Here is a 23734-nt window from a genome sequence, read left to right on the forward strand (position 1 = left end):
AGGGTTGTCACCATTTCCTTAGTCTCAACCCAGACATATAGTCTCAGTCGGCCGAAGTCTATCAATACTAAGCAGTATACTGCAATAAAGTACAACACAATGCAAACCCACAGATCTTGATACAAATAAATTCCTGCCACCTAAAACTATAAACAATTTACTCATTGTTATTTTACCAAGTAAGGCCCAATGAGCTATGTAGATATTTTTCAGAAGCGACCTGGTCACAAATGATAGCTCAACGAAGTGGCTCATCATGTGGAAATGTAAAACAGCCAAATACTCCAAATGCATGTTTCTAAATGTGGAGGAAAACCGGAGGACCCGGATAACAGTCCATATACATCAGGCGTCAGGGTCGGGATCGAACCCACAACCTCCTGTATCACAGGTAAGGTAGTTAACATCTCGATTCTAGTTCCAGGATTGATCAGGCTAGGTGGCAACCCAAAAACATTTCTCAATACGATCGAATCCCGTAAACTAAACAGAGGCCCCTTTAATTGATTGAAATGGCCGTTTGTTTATTGTTATATATTTAATGCAGCTATAACTTCATCTGGAAATCTGGAAATTGTGTTCAGGTTTTAGAGTAAAGGTTAAAGTGCAGCTCCACAATTTCTTACACCACTGATGGCAGAAGGGCCTCAACTAGAGGGCACTCGAGAGGGCCCATAAAGAGGATATTTGGGCGTACTCTTCCACACTGGCCAAATATCTTGGAAAAGGTGGGAGTATTCATGAAAATTGCGAGATGTCATCCACCTCGCCTGATATACAGAGGATCGTGGATTCGATCCCGACACTGGGGGGGGGGGGGGTCCTTCGGTTTTTTTCCTCCACTCCATATAGGTGCACCACAGTATAGTTTAACTGTGGTGCACCTACAGTATTTATACTGCTGGTGGACAAAAGTGGGAGGGGGGGGGCAGAATATAATTAATTTGCCCCCATTGTTTCAACTGCCACACCAGGGATTCTGACTGGTGACCTCTTGATTGCAAGTCCATTGTTGACGGTTACTCCAGGACAGCATCCCCAGGTTATAGATAAGTTAATGTCAAGTAGTATGTTAATGTATAGAGAATCTGTTTAAATCGGCCATTGATATGTATACAAAGATTTGAAGGAAAGCAATAAGTCCCTTTTGTGATAAACACACTCAAGGAAAATCAGACCTTTAACACCACATTTACATCCATAATATCACGAGCAATTCCATGACCTCGGTCTTAAGCACTAACATGTAACAGAATTGCTCGGACAAATTCCTGCGATCCTGTTTCCTAAACAGGAACGAATCAGCCATTTTTATTTTTAACGTCATTTGCGAATTGTATGGCGTACAATGTCGCTGGGTGTTTGGCCCGTCACAAAGCGCCGTTAAGGCTGCACGCTCAGACGATATTGAAACAAGACCCAGCATCAACTTTCACCAAGAACGTAATGCTATATGTTGTTATTATGGAAGGACATAGAAGCTCATTCTGCCCCTATAGCCCCCGTTTGAAATGGCTAAGGGTTATCATTCGTGACAACTTCACTAGTGCTAGGATAAATGCCCCAAGCACAATTACACAATTACTCTACTGTATTAGAAAAAGCCACCACATACCTGTGGCAACAATCAAGACCACATTTTCTTTCATCTGTTTTTTTTCGTTTCCATAATACAGTATAAAAATGCTTTCCACACGTGCAGTTTAATAAAATGGCTCTTATTGCAGCAATAAGTTAATGTTAAAGGTGCAGCTCTGCAATAGCTTGCTCACACGACTGCTGGTAGAACGGCCTCCAATTGAGGGAACTCCGGAGAGCCCCTCTAGAGGGTATTTGGCCTACTTTTCCTTGCTGGCCAGACGTATTCGAAGCAGTGGGAACACCCACACTTTGCCCCACCACACACGACTTACAAATTGACGAGCTGCGGTTGTGCCAAATTATACTTCTGGGTGGACAGAGGTGGAGGTGGCATCATAAAATAAAACTTGCACCATGATTTTAACTGCCACTCCAGGAGATTGAACCGGCAACATCTGGGATAGAGATTATAATGAGATTCTGTGGCAGAATCTCATTATAATCTCTATTTATACTGGAGGGATCTGAAGAGCTCTACATCTCCTTTTCACATATGTCCAGTCCTTTTCATAGAGGTCCAGTAGATACAGTGCAGTATTGCTTTACACATGCAATGCACCGATTCAGCTACATGAATGCACACCTTTGCAGCCACACGATAGAAAAATGAAAATTACATTTCACTACTTTTCATGCTTGTGATCAATTTATTTAACTCTGAATAGTCCGTGATGCTCAACTTGCAATGAGCAACCAGCGAAGAGATGCAGCACCTTGCCGAGGTTTGCATAAGACGTGTTCTCGGGTCTGGATAAAATCAAACGCACGGTGTGGACACATGATATCATCAAAGAGGGGGAACCCTTCTCCTTTCATGCTCTGCATGAGTGATGTGGATACGAAGATTGAGGTCCCCTTTACTGTGGTTTAGGCAAAAAAAGGGCTTCTGGAGTAAAATAAGCACTGGCTCCTGGTGACCAATTACATTTGATAAATTGGCGCATTACAAGGTGTACAATTTCATGCCCTCCAGCACTCGTGCAGAGCCAAGCTGCGGCGCAAAAGCAACATTCTGCCCATGCAGAGAAACTGCACCCCTTTGCCAACGCCACTCATGTAAGTGGTAGGTTTCTTCTTTTTTTAAACCCCTTTAAACCACATACCAATTTTAGGTGCATAAATTTGTCAAACAATGTGTGTTTAACTTATCAGTGGTTAGCACACTGCACTACGGACCCGACATTCCCAAACACAGCCATTGTTAGTAGCGAGTGATATCATAAGCAGTCCTGGCCCCATAACCAACATGGAGTGGGGGAAGACTTCAGCTATTACCAACAATGGTGGTTTGATAGGTGGATATACATTCTTTTCCTGCATTCGAATGGTTTAAACATCAGCAGCCTCCCACTTAAATTGGGAGAGGCATGTAACTGCATACACACCATGCAAACGTGAATGCACGCATCCAAGAACGCACACACAACTCTGCACTTCTTAAACCCGCATGTCAAAATGTGCCAGATTTCTCCTTGGTTAGCATAGTCAAATTCAAGGCACAAATTGTTGCCACTTCCTTGGCTACATTTCTCCACATACAATCACTCACAAAACAGAGAGACTCTTGGGACAAGTGCTGTTAAGCGAGCACCTATTACGGCCGGCAAGGCACACAAGAGAGGGTGATGTGGCTAACATCATGCCCAGCCACCATTGCCTTCCCATTTCATGTTTAGAAACTGCCCCAGGTGCTCATTTAAGGCCAAGTTGAACTAGCGGAGGGCCCAGGATAACGAAAGATATCACGGTTCACGAATGTGATATATGGCTGCGAGTCAAACCAAGGTGGCTGACCTTTTGTTAAACTGTATGCCAAAACTCCCCACAATCGCACACAACAATAGCAGAGATCCCCTGTACAACCATATAGCCTGTTGGGACAAATGCTATTAGCGAGTATTTATTATAGGCTGGCACACAGAATAAGGGGGGTAAAAGTGTGGTCAGCATCACACTCGCCACCTTTATCTGTCCAGGTGACTCAGCGGGAGAGTGAGCAGCTACTCAATGGGAAAGTTGCGAGGTCAAGTACTTGTTAGGGGTTGACTCGGCCCATCATTCCCCCCGGGCGGCGGGGGGGGGGGGTCAGTAAAAGTCTGAAAGTCAACAGTGGTTGTCCTTTGTAGAGACTCACCCCTGCCATGTGAATGTGGAAGTTCGACTCCTGGCTCAGGACTGTACAAAGGAGATAAAAGCACCACCCTTCAAATGCTCATTTTGAAAGTAATTTACTCCGAGTGGTGATCTTTACACTCTGTCTACCAGGTGGTAACTTAAAAGGACAAATTGAGCTAATCACGGCCAAGGACGAGATCTGGTACCGTTTCGTTAATGGTGTAAGCCATGCCTGGGAATCCAAATGAAGCCAGTGGATTCAAATCATAGCCCTGTGTGTGATCCACTGTCAACGATGCCAACCACTTCACACACGCACACACACGTTTATCTCCACAAGCTACCTAGTTTGAACTGGTTTTGGCATGCGTGCCCAAACAGTCACCAGATATCCCTTACTAAAAATCAATGGTTTAATATTATAAAACTGCATTACAAACGTGTGTGCATGCAGGCAGGCAGTGTAGCGGTGTGAGCACTGCACAATGACCCAGGAGACAGGGGTTCAAATCTAGCTCACGCATATCAGAGGTGATCGGTCCGTTTCTCTGTCAGGATGCCCTCGCCTGTTAAACGCTGCCTGGTGCCCCTACATATAATTAACGCGAGCACTGAGAAAACGAAAACAAAAGTGGACAGAGGTTATCGTGACCCCGACAACAAAATCATCCGTCACACAAAATATAATGGTTGCTCACTTCAGGAGAAACTGCATTAACAGATAATGTGGACCAAATTTGGGGTGTGCAAAATGACGCAGTGTCCATTTCTACACGATTGGTTTAATACAATTATGTACACACGTGCAGGTGAGAATCAATATGGCATGTGTATCATACATCCGGTAGATTGATTAGCAAGCAATTAATGCACTGCACTAAGCCAGGCGACACGAGTTCCATTCCTAGCCACACACACACACTGACCAACGTGGTGAAGTGAGGTCATACAACCTCACTGACCCACATTATAAAAAAAATGAAGCTTTCATCAACCAGTGGATTGATTAAAAGCTGTACACCGATAGACATCCCATCTCGCCAAAAAGCTTCCAAATGGATTATAATTTAAAAAAACGAAAAGAGAGAAGCGAAAACAACGATGCCCCCCCCCACCCCCCGCATCATTGTAGGACGAAACCTGCATTCCGAATAAATGAATAAGTAAAAACGCCAGCGACTTGTGGGAGGAGAGTAGAGACAACACACGCGCAGTCTCCGCATTGACGCACGCCGCTATCCCCCAACATGAAAGCAAGAGGCTGCTTTCTCTTGGAACAAAAAAAAGCTACATATGAAAAGGATGGAGATGAATTTTCAAATATCGGGGGGCATTATGAATAAGCGCCCAAACAGCGTCCTTATTAACAGGGCTCGCGTGGATTTGCCTGGCAAAAGGTTGGGCGCCCACACACACCACAGCCCTTTTTTATGCACTGCCCAGCAACAACAACAACAACAAAAAACCAAGCTCTCACCAACTTTCCATCATCCGCTCGCACGCAGCACTGTCACTGAAACGATATTCGATGCCAAGACTCCACGGAAGATCAAAGGCCACACATGGAATTTTCTCAGAATGTATGACAGCATATAAACTGACACCAGCCTGAAGTGTTGAAACCGTGTAACTTGGGAAAACAAAAATATAAAGAAATCAGCTGCCCATAGGCTGTGCCGCAGGAGAAGCAGAAGGAGCTCTTTCTCAGAATTTTGGGGGGAGGAGGTGGGTTGGTTGGGTTGGTTGGGTTGGTTGGGTTAACAAACAAACTTCCCACGTAGTTGACGCCAGTTAGTATATCGACAGGTCGCGTGTGGTGATGGTAAAGTGTGGGCCCCCAGCTCTTACAAGGTGCCTGGCCGCCGGAGAGGAGTAGGCCAGCAGCGGCGTGAGCAAGCAGTTGCAGGGTTGCACCTTTTTTAATTTGGAGGCAGGCATTTGAACTCGCGTCTTGTTCCCCTCGGTTAAAGTGCCTCCACACTGAAAACTCTGCTTGGTTGCGTCACCCCCCCCCCCCTCATATAACCCTCTACCCCCCCCCCCAACTTATAAAATAGTGGTGAAAAAAAAGTGTCCATAGCAAGCACCGTGCCCAGGAATTGAACTTGAGACGCTGGATTCAAAACGTGGTGCACTAACCCTTGCTCCACTGCTGCGCCTGTGCAGGCATGTGTATGTACGCACCAAGCGTAGCCAAGCGTGCTAAAATCTGAGATGCTGGGGGGGAGGGGGGATAAACTAAAACACTAAAAAGCATGTGGTAGTGTGATAAATGTGCTTTGCGATTTAGCGAGAGGTATCGCACTTGAATCGGACAACAAGCTGGCGGTGAAGGTTTAAATCAAATCGGCACAGCACGTGGATACACCACGGAGGGGTGTAGTTTGCACTTGCAAGTAAACCAAGAAAAAAAGACACGGTTAGGGGAAACATATTTTCACGTTTAAAAATGTTAGTTGCCAAAGGCATCAAACAGTAGAATAATTGTGAGTTTGTGTACATGGTTTTTTGCTCATTTGGTCTTTAAGAATTTCAAATACAATCCGGTACAGTGGAGAAGCATTCGTGCACGTATCCAGGTAAAATATGTGAACAGCTATATAAAATGACAGGGTAAGACCCTGCACACAATCGGTTAACGGACAAAATAAAACACGCCTTAAGGTGAAAGCAGGGCGAAACTCAGATGACCATGAGCTTAAGGACACATGACCAAAAGTGAAAGAGGGCCGTTGTAAATAATCTAAAACAAATTTGGCAGCTACAACCATGTACATATACTCGACTGGGTGTGGACAATTAATTGGTCAAGGCAGATGTGACAAGTCAAATATGCAAGTTGTACATCATACAGGTTTCACCTTAGTTGAAATGTTTGTTTTTTTACAAAAAAATAGCATCGCCATATACTAACTTTTAAAACAGGCAATTTTCTAAGCTTTCAAAGGAACAACAAATACAATGGATGCTTGAGTGATAAACGTGTTACGCAAATGACTAGCCTCCAGCCTGTACGCAAATGCAACATGCGAATATCGCTTAGAACAAACGTGTCGCCTACTTCAAGGGATTGCATTGACGTCTTTATATTTATAAGCATAAGGATATATTTAGACAACAAGAAAAGCAACCGATACGATCAATAAAATGTGGCCCGTGATTTAGATTACACTTAACGGTGGAATATCGATAAATAATGACAACAGCAATGCTCTTGATTTACCCCGGAACACCTGAGCATCATGATTCCTTTTTTCGCGAGGATCCTTTATTTCGATGCGTTTAGATTATTTGGCCGCTATACATTTCCACGTCAACAAGCCACTTTGTTGAGCTATCATTTATGGCCAGGTTGCTTCAGAAAAAAGACCTGTATAGCTTCAGTGGGCCTCATCTGGTAAAAAAATAATAATAATAAACTAGTCGAGTTTTAGATGTTTGGCCAATTTTATATTAAGGAGGCATGTGGAAGTAAACCAGAGCACCCGAAGAAAGCTATGCATACGAGGATAAAACTCGCATCTCAACACAGACGATTAAATAATTAGCTGTACTGCCATTTTATGGTCACCTCGCCACCAAAATCTAGAAACACTATTCCCTGGCAGTTCTCCCAGTAAAGTGTTATAAAGAACGAACCAGGCTCAACTCACCAGTCTCTCAACGATGCCATGGCAAGTTAGGGTGCAGTCGGGGTGATTTGATCATGAGCAATAATGAGGCATAATAAGAAAGGTATAATTTAATGGCAGATTAGTGGTTAACATCTATGGTGCGCAGCGGGGGGGGATGCCTCATGGGTTGAGGACTGTTGTCACTGAGGCTTTAGAGTTTTAGAGCTGACTGCAGGCGATCCACGCAGTTGGAACATTGAAACCATCATCATCTTCTGGCAGTTCTTAGAACAACAGAGACTAAATGCGACATTACCTTTTGAGTGTTCCTCCGATTTTTTCCCCCCCCACGTAGAGAGTTCAAACATTTAAAAACTGCCTTTTTCAGCAGTGTGTGATATTGACATGTCTGAGCTATAAAAAAAAAACTCCATCATGCAGTCTAATTCCTTCCATCGATCAATACCAGTATACTGTGTTCCAGCGCATTATGCTGGTGTAACAAAGTAAAAGCACTTCACACCACGGAGAGCATACAAAGTTCTGCCAAGCGAAATCCCATTCATGCCTCCCGTGGCACACCTGCCACGAGTTAGATGTTGTGACGCGATCAAAGGCCAAGTTGTGAAGATTGAAACGGAACTTTGAATACAAATTTCTCCACTGAAGTCTCGAAAAAATTCGAGGTTTAATTTTTTTTTAATCAAAACAATACATAAACGTTTGATATTTAGTCCGAATTGTCGAGTTTTCCCTCAGCGGTGCAATTAAAGCTTGTCGTTAGGAGTGGCTAGACTTTAAAAAGGTGGTTGTAAAATGAAATGCGTTTGGACAGTCGGGAAGGAAAGGGGCTGCGAGATGGTTCAATAGATAAATGTTCATCGTTACCTTGCGGGATCCGTCTCGGGACGTTACATTTGCCCTCATTCCGTCAGGTTTTTTTTTCTTTCCGCTGTTGTCTTCTTTGTCCATCAACTGACCCCGCTGGTAACATTAGGAGAGAGAACAGGAAAGATCGTGCGCCCAAGCGCATTCTTAAATCACGAATCTAACGTCAGCTCTGCTACCTAATGTTCCGTTCGTGAGCACGTGAGCTTGTGGTAAGCACTACATTTCAGCGCTTGGAAAAGTTATTGTAAATAATGTGTTGCCATTCGAACCAAGAATGCGCGCTAATCCTCTGTTTTGTCACATGCGTGTTTTGACACAAGTCGGGGTTCTCAGTTTCCATGGGATCTTTGGTTTACCACCGAGTATTAAGAGGGCCATTTTGGAGACGTTTAACACATTAACGTGCACACACATTATCTAAAACGTGATGCTCAATGATGATGCCGAGAGCCTGACAAAACCTTCGATGGTTTTTATTTTTTAATGACACCGAATTGGCACTTGTGTACAAGCACACATACAAAAAAAAATAACTCACATTCATTCTATAACCGCTGCCCTCAAAGGTGGAAAAAAATATATATTTTCTAAGTGACATATTGAGAAATGGTCCTTCTTCATAGCAGTATGCAGACGGGCTATTGACCAAGATGTCACAGGTTGTACAGCGTGGCCACAAAAGTCCTCTTTTTGCACGGCGAAGCTCCGGCACTCTAAGCCCTAAAATAATTCGGGAATATTTGAATCGGGAATTCGGTGGACGGCGGATTGGGAAAGGGTCTGCGGTGATGTGGCTGCCCCCGAAACCCAGGCATAGCAAAACACGTGACGATTCCCTTGGTGGCATATTTCATCAAGGACAATATACTTCACACTTAAGATTGACAAGTATTGAGGAAAGCAACAACAACACAAACTGTCAGAAACTGCTTGTACAGTACGCAGCAATAATCCACTTTGGAAGAATCTGTCAAGGAGAACTGGGGAACGAATCCAGCCGTGTGTCGATAATGGCAGGCTATACACGGAGCTGTTTGAAGAGGTTACATTATACGTTTTTTTCCCCATGCAAAGGGACTTTGTGGCCCTCCCTGTATACATATGTATTTGTTTTCCCTCTTCGGGGTAATGTTGTTGATGAATGTGTCGCGTTTATAAAAAAAAATCATTTTAAAAACCAGACCTATTCCAACGTGTTTTTTTATTGTTTCTGTAGTTTACGATTGTCATAATGTTTCATGCCTCGTTGCAACACCCTTGTGGCTCGTGAACAAATAGACAGATGGATACGTGGTACAGCACACAGTTGCATACAAACCACACACTTGTAGGGTCCCTGTTGGCAGAGACATCGTCGACCATACTGTAAGTCACTGCAGGATCTGTCATGTCTAGCCAAAAGAGTACGGCAATAATGCAATGGGGTAGATTTCCGCGGTTGCGCTGTGTTTTCAGGTTGCACTGCATGTTGTTTGGCAAGGGGTGTCTGATGTTTCACTGCACTTGCTACGAGCTTATACTAAAAACTTCACGGATAAAAAGTACTAAAAAAATGAAGTTCCTGAAAAAACTCCCAGCATGTGGAGCAAAACGTCGGACATGGGTGTTGAACAATAAGCGGTACCACCAGAAGAAAAGTGTACGCCAATGCGTTTTCGTACTTGTTTAGCAATGTTATGCCATTAAACTGCACGCATGTGCACATGATCTTATCTAATGGCAGGGAATGCACTTCCAATACAATCTAGCAAATGCAGCACATTTTTAACGAGCTTATTTCTGCCGATGAGACTCAATGTTGAAACCATTTAAGAATTTGCTTGCTTAAATAAATGCTGCTCGATACTATTAAGTCTATATCGGCTATTGTTCCAACGGCTTTTCACGTAGATCAAATGATTAAGTAGATTTAAAAAACTATTTATTTCAATAGATTATTGGGTGATGCTGCATTGGCAGTGGTGCGTAATATTTTTAGTAGTCTTCAAGTTCGATTATTTTATGTTTATAAAAGACATGTTATGCAAGGACTACTTGACAATTAATATAACAGAGGCCTGCAAATATGCAATGGTCCTTCAAACTTTATGATGCGACATTGTACTAAACAAAAACGTGTAAACCCATGCCTTTACTGCGTAACGTGCACAGATCAAAGTCACATTGGACACTCGTAAACAGACATGACAAAATACAAATCACAATGTGTATGTTCAGCCCTGCTTCCAGTTTTAGATTTTTCGTCAATTTCACATGTGTGCACAGTAACTGTTATTTATTTTTATCATCAAGTGTAAGCCTCACTGCCCCACAATAGTTTGTCCGTTCAACTCACATCACATATTTTCTCCTCCATCAAACCTCAAACTCAAAAGGAGAAGGAAAAAAAACACTAAATTTTGCACCAGATATTCGTGTTGCATTGTGTGTGCAGGACTCAGAGAGTGAAACGAAATGTGAAGTGACATAACCAAAATTCATAATAAGTTTTGCCTGCAGGCTTTTTGATGGGAAAACAAAGCGTTACATAACGGTGGCAAAGCAGTCGGTAAAATGAGATGGGAGGGGGGGTAAAGACACAACACAACACTGCACGAAACAAATATTCTGTGACCTCTAAAGCTGAAGGGTAAAACATAGGGTAACGGTGCAGCCTTGCAATTTCTTGCTCATGTCACTGCCGACGTTTGGGGCTTCAACCAGGGAGAGCTCCAAGACAGCGCCGTTCTAGGGTGTCTTGGCCTACTCTTCCACACTCGCCGGATGTCTCGAAAGAGGTGGGGGTGGGGGGGGATACCTGTTTCCTTCATGTACCATACGTGACCTGCTGATCGACGAACTGCGGTGAGCGAGGGGTGAGGGGGACAGGTGCAGTTGGGAGATGTTCAGAAACTCGCCACCATCGTTTCAACTGCCGTGCCGGGAAATCGAATAAAACCGGCGACCTTGGGATTGCAAGTCGAGCGTACGGCACGGCGGTATAATATACGTGCAAAATAATGCGAAATTTGTATTTATTAAACGCGTCCTCGCTATTTGATTTGTCTGCAATATTTAGCTTTAACATATTGTAAGAATGAAATGCAAAAATGGAAGAGAAAAAAGCACAATATACAATTCGAAGCGTAAAACAAAAAGTTTTTTATTTGCAGTTCAACAAATTCTGAATGATGTAAAGATAATTCCAGCCTCGTACAGTTTACAACTATTTTTTTCCTTTGCAAGGCTACGTTCATCCATCAAACTACGCAGCCACACTTTACACACAAAGCGAAATTGTTTTCAGTGTCTCCAAGTTTTCCTGAATGCATTTGTTTATTAATCGGATATTTTAACGTGTGTTGCATTCCCAAACACACGTTTTTTTTTTTGCTTTTGGTTGTGTGTGTAATAGGTCACACGATAAATCATATACGCCGACTAATTAAAATGTGGTAGATATGCATAAAGGTCACAGCAAGATTGCGTTAAGGCAAACAGACCAATACACACGTCTCCATGGCCTCATGAAGCAATAGATATTGCCATGTGCACACAAACGCAAAGTCAATTTACGAGAAAGTGAGAAACGTGGCAGGCAATATGCAGAATTCAATGTTGAATTCGTTTGTGACATTATGTTAAGGCTTTCAAAAATAAGCAACCCACAAGCAGCCGTGCAAGGTCCCAATTAACTCAAGAGGCTTTAACACGTAGGCTTTCGCGACCAATATTATTCCATAATAAAGGTTTTTAGGTTATATCGCGTTATTTATAAATGTGTCGTAACCCTCCACCACCCGACACGGCCGATCAGCAAAAAAGTGTCACGTTGACAAAAGACAAAAAGTTCACTACTTTAGCCCACCGGTGTGTTGAAGAGTGAATCCACAACGTTAACATGTTGTGGATTCACTCTGGTGATTGGCCGTGTCGGGTGGTGGAGGGTTACGACACATTTATAAATAACGCGATCTAACTCAAAAACCTGTATTATGAATAACTCAAGGGGCCCCAGATATGAGAAAAATGCAAGGGTGAACCAAACATCAGCTTGAACTCAAATCCTAATCAAACATGGCATCGCTGATTAACATAACCAAGCAAACTAATCTCTCTCATTTCCTATCGGCTCCGTATCTCTCCGCTTAGCCAACTCGACGTTATTCTCTCATTTCACTACATCTGTCACATTTGTGTTGCTCTCCTCTCAACTCATGGCCGCTGTATCGTTTTGCCCACATACCCGGCATCTTAATCTCTTTTCTGCGTCTCTTCTATCATCCCACTAGCAGTCTGCTTAGGGCAGGATTACTTTTGTTTTTACACAAATATCAGGTGCACGCAATGTATACAATCTTCACTTGCTTGTGACCATATCATATTGGTAAACATGGGAAGGCTAATCAAGGAGGGTGTGCTCTGAATAGAGATTGGGGGAATTGATTTAGTGATGTATAATTTAATCACCTTTTCCCATAAATCGACAATAAAATATCTGGTGGCCAATCGGCATGTTGGATTTCCAGGCTTGCATTCATCAGCAGCGTTTGTTTATAAACAGTAACTCTGAACTGGTTGCATTACGTGGAGCTTATCAGCAGTGTGGGTTATAGTACACCGCTGTATTCTCTCGGACATAAAAATAAAATATTTGTACAAGATGTGGTAATAATATGAGCGCGTGCGCTTCATTTCGTATGCACAAGATACACAATCATCCCTCATCTAAACCCAATCAAAAAAAGGCACGTATCGGATTATGGCATGGGCTTTATTTGCACTTTGGCGGAGCTGGCAGAAGTGAGTGCCACAGGAGGAAGCTCCAGGGCAGCCCCTCTGGAGGGTACCGATTAAAACGTTGGCAAGATGTCTTGGGAGGGCACATGGGGAGTACCCACACTTTACCCCTCCGCTGGTGACATGCCAATCGACTAACTGTGGTGTACACTATTTATTCAACTGGGTGGTGGACAGAGGCCGCGGAGGGGTGGGGGGTCATGGGGGTGCATTGAAGAAAGTCACCCATTGTTTTCAACTGCCTCGCCCGGTGGGTCACCTCTGGATTTTCAAATCCGGTATAATAAACATTCAGCGCAGCACGGCAGTATCGCAATGGTAATAACGGATACACGAAGCGTGTCACAGTGAGTAAATGGCCCTCGGGCCAATGCACAAATAGCCCCCGTGGTCTCCAGTAGCATTACATCCAAGCAGCCTGTATTTTAGGAAGAGTAAAGAAAAATAACTGGAGGAATTTTTTTTTTACGCTCATTCAAATGGAATCGTTCCACACCAAGAGACGTAAAAATTTGCCTCCGAGTTGCAACGTGCATCCACGTTCCAAACAATCACACTCGAGTGTCCAACGAGAGTATTTGGTGATGTTGTCACAACATGTGCAAGTCACTCGCCGCGATTCGGTTTTTATTTGTGCAGTAAATTAGTAAATGAAACTCCCTCGCTCCATTCCCTTCATACCTTCCGGCATTGCGATTATTAATGTTAAGATTAATTCCAGGCACTGCACGCAGAGCACAGCACCCGGCCAGAATCATCTGCTCTCTCTACATGCACCGCAAGCTGCTTTTTGCAAGACAGATTTAGGACGATCTCCGTGACTCTCATGTGCAGAGTGGGTGGGAAAATTCTGCCTATTTGGAAGTGATATGGACGCGGTAGCTTTAGGAATACCCACTTCCGTGGGATATTCTAACAACAAAAAGGGGGTGTACTCCTCTGCGAGCGATCTGAACAAACAACCTTGTCCTGTGACGTGGCACCAATGGCAGTCAGGTTGGAATTGTTGAGAAAGTACAACATTAAACAAATTTAATTAAACAAGTTTAATGTTGTGCTTTATTTTATCAATTTATTATTTTATTATCATTCTACGTGACTTTACCGAAAGAACCAAAGAAGGTGAATCATTGCAGTCAAGAAAGCTTTAAATCGAAATTTAACATTAAACAAGATTAAATGACAGACACCGGCAGCCTAAGCATAACACTCGGCAATAATCATCTGCCTTACTGCATCTGCTGTCCTCTGCAGACAGAGTTGGGACGGCGTGTTTTTATTAAATTTCTAAGCTCGCACCCCCAACTCGCAATGCACCACACTCACTCCACTTGCATAACACCTGCGGGCATTGTCGGATTATACCTAGTCGCAAAAGTAGCTACACATGCTACGTTGCCTGCACTTTCAAGGGCCCCGCGCTAAATGCTTTCAAGCTATCAATTCCGGTTCAGTGATTCTGAACTTGCTCTATAAGTATAGTACTATACCGCCTTAACGACTGGGTGTTTAAGGTTAGCGATTTGTCGTATTATCTGGCTGTATAGTAAATGAAAAAATACAATTACTTTACTATACAAGTAAACAATTTGTATTTTAATATTTACGTGTTTTCATTTAGGGCCCCTTTATAGCATATGCTACAGGCCCCGCACTAGTTAAATCCGGCACTGCCTGTGGATAAGGGTTGCCACGGTCGGAGAGGTACGAAAAAAAACTTGGGACACATCTCATGGGAAGAAGAAATTCACAATGTCAGAAAGAACGGATAATTGCGTGCAAATACATCGTCTTGAGTTATGCATTGTTATGCAAAAGACGCGCATGCCCTGGGAGGACGATCAGATTTCCCAAGACGGAAACCTTAACGAGGAGGATGATCCTGTGAAAGCCAGGACAGGTGGTAAACCTCGTCTGTTGCCTGTAGCATTTTTGCAAGGGTCGTTTGTGTGTTTTAGGCGTGAAAAAAAAGAATAAATAGCGGAATACAGATAGCGCTCACTAATTGTGAATGTCGTGTTTAATACATCACTCGCTTGTCGGACGATTTAATTAATTCGTAACAACAACAAAAATCAAGATTCAAATGGCCACATTTCTTTAAAAAAAAGGGGGGGGGGTAAACGCCACCTCAATCTGGCGACGTGAAAAATTGCACAGAATGAGAGGTCAGCTGCGAGAGGCATCCGCACGGAGTAACGAGAAACGCGCACTCTCAACACGGTGTGTTTAATAGGCTTGTAATTGCCGCATTCAGCATGCGCGTGCTGCATCTGGGGCCTCTGTACAAATGGGATTCTCAGAAGTTAATAACCCGCAGCTGCTAACGTCACACTGGGCCTGCGTGGCCACGCACGTGTGTAATTTGCTATTTGTATTGGAGGGGGTATTTGTGAATAAACAGAAACAGCCTCCCCTAGCCCCCCACCCCATAGCCCCCCCATAGCACCCAACACCCCATAGCAACCCATAGCACCCCACACCCCGTAGGCTCCCCCCGCCCACCCACTAGCCCCCCCCACCCACTAGCCCCCCCCACCCACTAGCCCCCCCCCCCGCCCACCCACTATCCCCCCACCTTCCAACCTCTCCCTTGCATCCTTCACTCTCAGAGCACCACATACAAAGTTACAATAGTCACACAGTGTTCAAACAGCGCTATCTTCCTTTTTATTTTCGAACCAAGTGCCTTGGTGGATACATTAACTAACATGTGATATTGCGACACGCATTGCACAAAGAGGTTAAAGGTTTTTTTTTATTTTCTCTCTCTCTGTTGTTGCCTTGTTATCAAGCTCAATGTACATTTTTAAGTAGCAAGGAAATGTGCAATACACACCAATTCCATTGCTGATCATTCATCGCACCGCCATGGGTACGGCACTCATTACCACCGACCTTGGCCTTCCAAGGCTGTTGCAGTCTTTCTGTACGCATTAATAGTTCGTGAAAGTGGTGAGTTAGCCAAAATATGCTGATCTTACATTTGGGGGGGATCCCTGTTATCTTAATTGTCTTATTATTGTAGGTGTATTAAGACTCTTAATAAGAACACTTGCACGGATCTGGCCTCTCTGCTATGTGCTATGCAGAAGGTCATTACCCGAAATCTTTCCGGTTTTACATTTTTTTCCTTTTAAGACCACAATATTGATGAATGTGTGCAGTGTTTTGATTAATAGTGTTTGTGAATCACTGCCAAACGCAGCAGCACCACAATTATTTGTTTAATTCCGTAGATCTTGGCAACATTTATAATTTCAATGCCGGAGAAATAGTGCGACCCACAAACGCTTTCATTTTATGATCAAAAGCAGTGATATGTCAACAAAGGAACACATAGTTTGACCTTTAAAGCATTAAGTTATAACCTTTGCTTGGTGTTTGTGCAGAAAATGCCACCACTACTAAACAAAAAATCGTAACAAATAAAACATCACACAATGCATGCGTCTAGACTAGCTGACTCTTTGTTCAGTACAGCAATAAAATGAAAAATAAAATGTAAATTCACCCCCCCCACTCCGCCTAATATTTCCAGCAATTTTGAGCAACGATAAGGAAATTCTGTTCACCTGCAACATCAATTAAAGTGAACCAATCACACCGATACCCAATTACTCTATCCCAGAGCAGAAGGCAGACATCGTGTCCCCCATAAAGCTCCCCATCAGAACAATCACGTATCGAATCCGCGCTGTGGTGCAAAATTAATTGTAATAAGAGCATGCAACCCTTCTGGGTTGCTCACAAAGCTGCCCAGTCGCCCCCTACGTCTCAGCCACTGATAACGATCAGCGCACGGCAAATCCGAACGGCTTGCATTTCGCATCTTTTGTTGTTTGTTTAACTGCATGCAGCAAAGCATTGCAACAAGCCGATTGCTGCATCAAGTCACAGAACGTGAGAGGCAAGGAATAGGCAATTTCCAGTCAGTGTGTGTGTGTGTGTGGGGGCTTCATGAGAGTAGCGTGGACAGCACATACACGGATGATCAGTTTTCACGGAATAATCCAACTATTGTAAAGGGCTGGGGTGTCTTGGAAAAAAAGCTCCGAGCAAATGAATTACGTCTCGTTTCGCTTATTGTTTATATTCGTGCTCCGTGTGTGTGCCTGGCTCTGCACGTGTTAGTACTCGTGAGGTTGCTTTTTGTTCCTCTCTTTCCCCCAAATGAAAGCATATTTGCAGCGTCGTATATCCGACGGGTCTCGTGTGCACCCTGGCGAATTAACGACCAAATACCTAGTTTTTTTGTTAGTTGTGCGATATCCCAGAAGGACCCATGTACTCTGCAATATTGATTTTTGTGGTATTTTAAACTATATAAAAACAAAATATGTGTATTTTTTACCAGGTAAGGTACCACTGAGCTTTATAGCTCTGTTTCAGAAGCGAGCTGCCAACAAATGATAACTCAACCAAAGTGGCTGATCACGTGGAAATATAAAGCAGCCAAATACTCCAAACGCACGTTTCTAAATGTGGAGGGAAAACCCGGAGAAAAATCCACACGACCACGGGGAGAGAGACACGCAAACTCCAAATATACAGCAGGCGTCAGGGGTCGAGATCGAACCCACGACCTTCCTGTACACCAGGCGAGGTAGTTAACATCTCGCCGCCGTGGAGGCCCCTTGTGTTTTTGCTGTGCACACGCATCACGGATCTCCCGTGTAAACTAGCCGGGCGACTGGCTAAGCGGGGACCATCATCCGTGTGACAAATAAAATCAGCTCTCGACTTCCGGAGCCCCACGGGGTGTTTGTGCGTGTTGAAACTGTCGTTTTCTGTCGTTGCTCACAATCCGACCTTTGCACGTTGAGAAATGAAGCCTTAATGTAGCGTACATTCGCTCGCTTCTAAACAGTGAGGCGTGTTTAAAGCAGTTCGGGGTTTATTTTCCTCAATGGATGTTTACATATCCCACCTTTTCACATATCTGCCTTTACCCATTCCCTAGTGAGAGGCATATGGGACACTGCACTGTATGCGAGAGTATTTATTTGTTTGTACCCGTAATGCTTCACAAGACCAGTTAATGTGTTTATACAATACAGATGTGTTCGCATTAAACTGGCCCCTTCGTGAAGAGGGAGTGCTCTTGCCAATAACATTTTGGCAACCCAGCAAGGATTTTTTTAGCAAGCCTCACTGCTGAGGAGTCCCCAAAATTTTGAAACAAGTGAAAAAGTTGTCTTGTTTAGACATGCTTCTGGATGACATAACATTTCAGGGAGGGCAATTGAGTGATGGGCTAAAAAAATCGTATTATATATGTGGAGAATAGAAAGAAGGGAATGTTATCTGTCCGCTTATTTTTCAAAGCCATTTGTTAATCCACTGCTGGATGAAGGCCTCACGCTGGTTAGTGGGGGTTGGTGAAAGGGGTGGCCCAGGACCGGTTCAAATGTCACTCACCAATGATGTAGTCATGGCCATAACAAATCTAACAATAATATTTAGCCCTTTATCAATCCATCAGTGCATGAAGGCTTCCCCACACTGTCAGTCATGTTCAACCATACTTCACCACGCTGGTCAATGTGGGCTGGTAGCAGGTTTGGCCAAGGAACAGTTCATATGTCACTCGCCACTGATGTTGGCCTTGACCGAAAATTGAACTCAAGTCTCTGGGTTCATAGCGCATTGTGCTCACCACTGCGACATTGATCTGCCCCTATGTTTACTTCTCTACTGTGCATGCGTATGCCAATTTGCTGTACCCACATTTACCCTTACCACGGGCAGTCCTTTGATATGCTCAACGTGGCCACTGTGAAATAGCGATGTAAATGCTCCGTAAAATTGGCCAAGGCCAACAAGGGGTAGTCAAAAACATTTCCGAACAACACACAGAATGAAATGTACGCACACACACACAAATTGTGGCTTTGTCATGCCACAAAGAATTGGCCCAGTACATTATCGCACACACACAATTGCCAAAGTCAGAGCTTAACAATAAGAATGTAATTTCGTTTGAGTATGGCCCTGTTAACTGTCTTCACCCAGCCCTCATACCTTTATCCTTCACGGTACCGTGGTGTATACATAATTGAAAATCAAATGCTGTACTACAAGTATGTTGCATTAAATAATTAAAGCTCTTAACGATCCACTGCTGGATTAAAGCCGTCTCTATGCTGTGTCAACCACGGTGGTTATTTTATATATATCATACTTTCACCATGCTGGCCGGTGCAGGTTGTCGAATGAGAGAGCCCAAGACCGATTCAGACATCAGTCTCCGCTGACGTTAGCTGTGGCTGGGAATCGAACTTAGCTCGCAGGTTTCACAGTGCGGTCCTTTAACCACTGCACCACCATTCCACTCCGGTTATGGTAGAACTCCTCTTATCCGTGACCCTATTACCCGTAACTCCTATTATTCAAGGGGGTCATAGGGTCCCTGAAAACCCGTATTTTACATGGGCCTCTTCATCCTATTATCCGCAATATTAATCCCCACGCATAAGTGGATGTAATATCACAGGTTAACCCCCGCCAATAAATAGGATCAGCGACAAGTCCCACACATCGCTACGGATGAGTTCCCATGTTTATTCTGTAAAAACAATATTGCAACGCATTGCACGGTACGATTTTACAACGACGACGGACAAAATTGCCTAAAAAATAAGTTAGAGGCATTTACCGTCAATCCTCAAGATTTTACCCACTGCCGATGAATCCCTTGCCATGAAACATGAAAACCCAGAAGGAGGTGAGAACGTCGTGGGAGCATGCACCTGTTGAGGGCAGATTGCTCTTCACTGCTAAGATATCTGAAGCACCCACATATTGTGCAACTGCTCTCCGTCGCAGCGGCAGTAGTAGCAGCAGAAGCGATAATACTGCAACATCAAAGGGCACATTTCTTCCACGCTCTTATGTGCAGGTGTCGTGCATGCAGGTAACAGGTCCGATACCAGCAGCACTTACTTACGTTATTTATTCATTCACCCGATGCATGTTACACGCCGTTCAAAAAGCAAGATTCATTTCTGACCGATGTTCAGTAGAATTATATTCATCCGGAATTGTTCCCTGTTAAAACGGCCTTCGCTAATTTAAAGTGTGTACTGATATTATCTGCTCATTCTCCAGCCATCTGATTGACTGAATGTAAATCCGTAAATGAATATTAAATAGAATCCCTTTTTAGGATTTTGACCATATAATAATCATTCTAATAATTTACTCATGAAACCCTCATCGAGTCACGTGACAATTTCAGGAGGGTTTGACTTTTGGGATGTCTGGCCGAGCAGATGTCTGGAGAAAATACAATACGCATACGGGAGGGGTGAAACATCGCAATGCTATCTCCTACCCACATCGCAATGCTATCTCCTACCCACATCGCAGCACCGGGCCTACAACGCCTGAAAGCCCCGGGCTTTTACCCATCCAGGTACCAGCCAGACTCAAATCCACTGAACCTTTGCAATCAAACGAGAGTGTGTACATTTAAGATATGTTTTTGCTTTTTGAATGGTTATATTTTAGGTAATACACAACATTTACCACAAAATGCATCTTCTCCGTTCATAAAATGTAACAAAAAAAACTGTTCTATTTTTTTCCCTCTGAAATAGAGTACTCTCTCCTGTTAATCTTATTCTCATTGGGGCGACAGACGTAACATCGTGCAATAGCGCCCCCAGTCTTTGGCTTTCGGAATTGTAATATCAGTAGAGCGTAAATTCATTCCAGTCAATGTAATATTTGTACACTGCGTTACTATGCAAGTTAGACCGTGAAACTTTAACAAAGTAAATATATATTTTTTAAAGTCACGTATCGCCTTTGATTAAGGTGTACGCGGAGGGTGCTTCAATCTTGGAAGTTTGGAAATGGAACGTGGAAAGAAAGCTGTAGATGTAATCACCGACAGCAAGTTGCAGCTGTTGTTTTGTGTTTGGTCTGTTGTCCTTCCACCGCACCTCCGATTAGCGCGGTTTGCTACGGACGGTGCGAAACAAGTTCAAGGTACGTACGTACAGAGCAGGTTAAAGCTCTTGTTCACAGATGGCATAGACGGACTTAAAGCCACCTGAAGGATTTCAAGACCTTGGACGATGGAAACCCACGTTGTGACACTTGCAAAATCTAGCAAAAGGTAATGTTGGTTCAGTGTTCCAGCCATACTCAAGACCTCGTTTTATTCCACTGCCCATGACTGAGTCACGCTCTATTTATTTAATAAAGTTACTCACTGATTCTGTCCAACGTCTTGAAATGTGGCCTCATTTAGACACTATCAGGAAGGAAAAAAATGCAGACCCTTTCCGTCATATGGGCGCTGTTTGCCCATACTTCACCATGCTAGTGAGTGTGGGCTGGTGAAGAAAGGGGGGTGAGTCCCAGGAACTGTTCAGATGTCTCTCACTGCTGATGTTAGACCTGTCGGAAGAGTCAAACTCAGTTCGCTGGGTTTATAGCGCAGGGTGCCAACTTCTACGCCACAGCTCTCTCGGTTAGAAGCTTTTATAAATCCAAATTGTATTGTAACTGCAAGAGAGACACGGTGCACCGTGTCGCGTAAGATACTGTAACATTGAACTTGTCCCGTTGTAAAGTTAAAGCCCTCTTGTCCACGTGGCGTCTCTCGAACTGATATGCTGCGCACATGGGCGCCTGGGTCACAAGTGGCTGAAGTCACTGCTCACGAATACGAATTTCCAACAATAGAAAATCGGATCCAATGTCACCACTGAGGACAGAACACCATGCAAGAGAAGTTGAGACGTTTATTTCCCATTGTGTGGTTATTGTGGCCATGATGTACAATTGCCTATTATGTCAGTTACAGAATTGCAGGATTTTCCCACAGAGGAGTGACACAGCTGCACAACTAAATTATGTTTTTGTTGTTGTTGTCAAGGCCAAAGGTTTAGAGTCTATTGTCGTATTATTTAAGGCCAGAAGTCCCAATAGTGTACAGGGTTGGCTGTTCGGATTTTCTGTCTCCAAGTGCTGCTAGTCCCTGGTTCTTCTCTAGACACGTCCATTGTCCCCATATCTCTTTCCACCGTGTTCTTACATCTCACCCTAGGTCGCCCCCCCCCTCTTCCCTGATTCGCCCATATAACTTTACAATTTACGTGTCATTTTGTGAATCCATGACTTTTGCAGAAAGAGGGTCTCCCACTGGGGTATTGCACTGCAATTAATCTGGAGAAAACACCACGCACGTGTGACGATGATCTTCAAAGCTCCGTCCGTACAGGTTCACAAAAACATTGAGGTTAGTGTCATCTGTTGGCCGCTTTACAGCCCCAGTGACTTTGGACTTTTTCGCTGCACGAGCCACCGAGTCCATGCTTTCTAAACCGCTGGATTCCAGGCGTGCACAAAAATGTTTAAATTCAACCAAATGTTGACTATTAATTTAAACTAAAATCACAACGTAAGGTAGATATGAGTAATGCGTGTAAATTACAATGAGGAAAATAGAGAAAACGTGGATTATAGAACATGCACCAGTTAAAGACTAAGTGGCATTGGGGAGAACAGGCCGTTAAAAAAAGTATTCTTCACTAATGTCCATGCATGTTAAACTAAAAAGTTAATTATACACCACTTTCGGAACATATTTGTGAAACAGTTGCTCAGTTTGCTTCCAGTACAGTTTAACATTCCATAACAGTGTTCTTTACTCGTTTTCAGAGCGGGGGGGGGGGGGGGGGGACACTTTTTGCCAATAAGACATCAGCGTGAGGGCCGCCACGAATTTGAAGCGATGTGGATGTTGTCACGTGCTGTGTATTGTCGGGGGTCACACGTCAGAGGCCACACTAAAGGCCACCAAGGGCCCCCAGTGGCCTGCGGGCCTTGCAATGGAGAACACTGCGCTGGAAGGAATGATGGCCGGCGGTGAAGACTGATGAAAGAATGTAACGCATCGGAGAGGGCATCCACAATGGAGATGGAGCGATATGTGGATCATTCTATTGCAGGATCATGAGAGATGGTGGCAGCTTAAGGGAACCTTCATCCAAATGTAGTTTGACCATTGCTGACGATGATAAACCAACGTAGTACAGAATAATTGGGATTCCCGCTGTGATGGATGTGGGTTTTATTGGCAAATGTCAGCTTCCTCCATTTAAAAATATCAAAACATCTCATTCATGAGCCTGTTAAAATAATCTTGAGATTCAGTCAGGCTATCTTTAAAGAAAAAAAATACTGCTGTCGTATCCAAAGGTTAATTAAACATGATGTTTTTGGTATGAAAATGTTCTATTGGAATTGGTGGCAAAGGGTGAACATATGTCCTGAAGTATAGTGCAATACTGCCATCTAGAGTAAATGTAACCTTCTTGTCTCTACAATAATCACATTATCGTTGACTTACGTTGATCCATTACAGTCCAGGGGTGGGTGGGGAACCTTTTTTTCTGCCAAGGGCCATTTGGATATTTATAACATCATTCGCGGGCCATACAGAATTATCAACTTAAAAATTTGCCTGTTATATTTGGTCAAACATTTAATAAACTCACCCCTAATGCGATGGCTTGAACTGCTTCTCTTTGGTGAGGCGTGTTAGCTGGTATTGATGATGTTGCTACTCGCAAATGTTTTTGCAGGTTTGCTCCTAGATTTATTGAATTTCGAGTCCCGTCTGCGGTTGCGTTGGCAGGATCCAGACCAAATGATTTCGCGGGCCTCACACTCTGCTT

The 23734-nt window shown here is 43.6% G+C and overlaps 1 long non-coding RNA gene across 1 annotated transcript in view; it reads left to right on the forward strand.

The window, feature by feature from the left end:
* The window catches only part of LOC116945567 (uncharacterized), a 49120-nt gene that overhangs the window by 17869 nt on the left and 7517 nt on the right, over positions 1-23734 (forward strand). The window lies entirely within an intron of this gene.

This window comes from Petromyzon marinus, chromosome 24 (assembly GCF_048934315.1).
Source record: "Petromyzon marinus isolate PM22_M1 ecotype Great Lakes invasive population chromosome 24, UKy_Petmar_22M1.pri1.0, whole genome shotgun sequence".
In the NCBI taxonomy this organism is placed as follows: domain Eukaryota; kingdom Metazoa; phylum Chordata; class Hyperoartia; order Petromyzontiformes; family Petromyzontidae; genus Petromyzon; species Petromyzon marinus.